Below are 324 nucleotides of genomic sequence, written 5' to 3' on the forward strand. Positions count from 1 at the left end.
TGTCTGACTCCAAAGGCCATACTCTCCATCCCAGCACACAGTAGAGGAATCTAGAAAGGTATTAGTGGCAGCCGAGTGGGAAGCCATCAGGTGGACTGAGGGAGAAAGGAGGTACCAAGTTACTTCACACTTGTGATAATCCACACCCTCGGTTATTTGTTGCTTTATAACAATTTTTTTTTTTCTTTTTTTTTGAGACAGAGTCTTGCTCTGATGCCCAGGCTGGAGTGCAGTGTCATAATCTCAGCTCACTGCAACCTCTGCCTCCCAGGTTCAAGTGATTCTCCTGCCTCAGCCTCCTGAGTATCTGGGACTATAGGCATC

Source organism: Mandrillus leucophaeus, unplaced genomic scaffold, assembly GCF_000951045.1.
Source record: "Mandrillus leucophaeus isolate KB7577 unplaced genomic scaffold, Mleu.le_1.0 Scaffold49, whole genome shotgun sequence".
Classification (NCBI taxonomy): Eukaryota; Metazoa; Chordata; class Mammalia; order Primates; family Cercopithecidae; genus Mandrillus; species Mandrillus leucophaeus.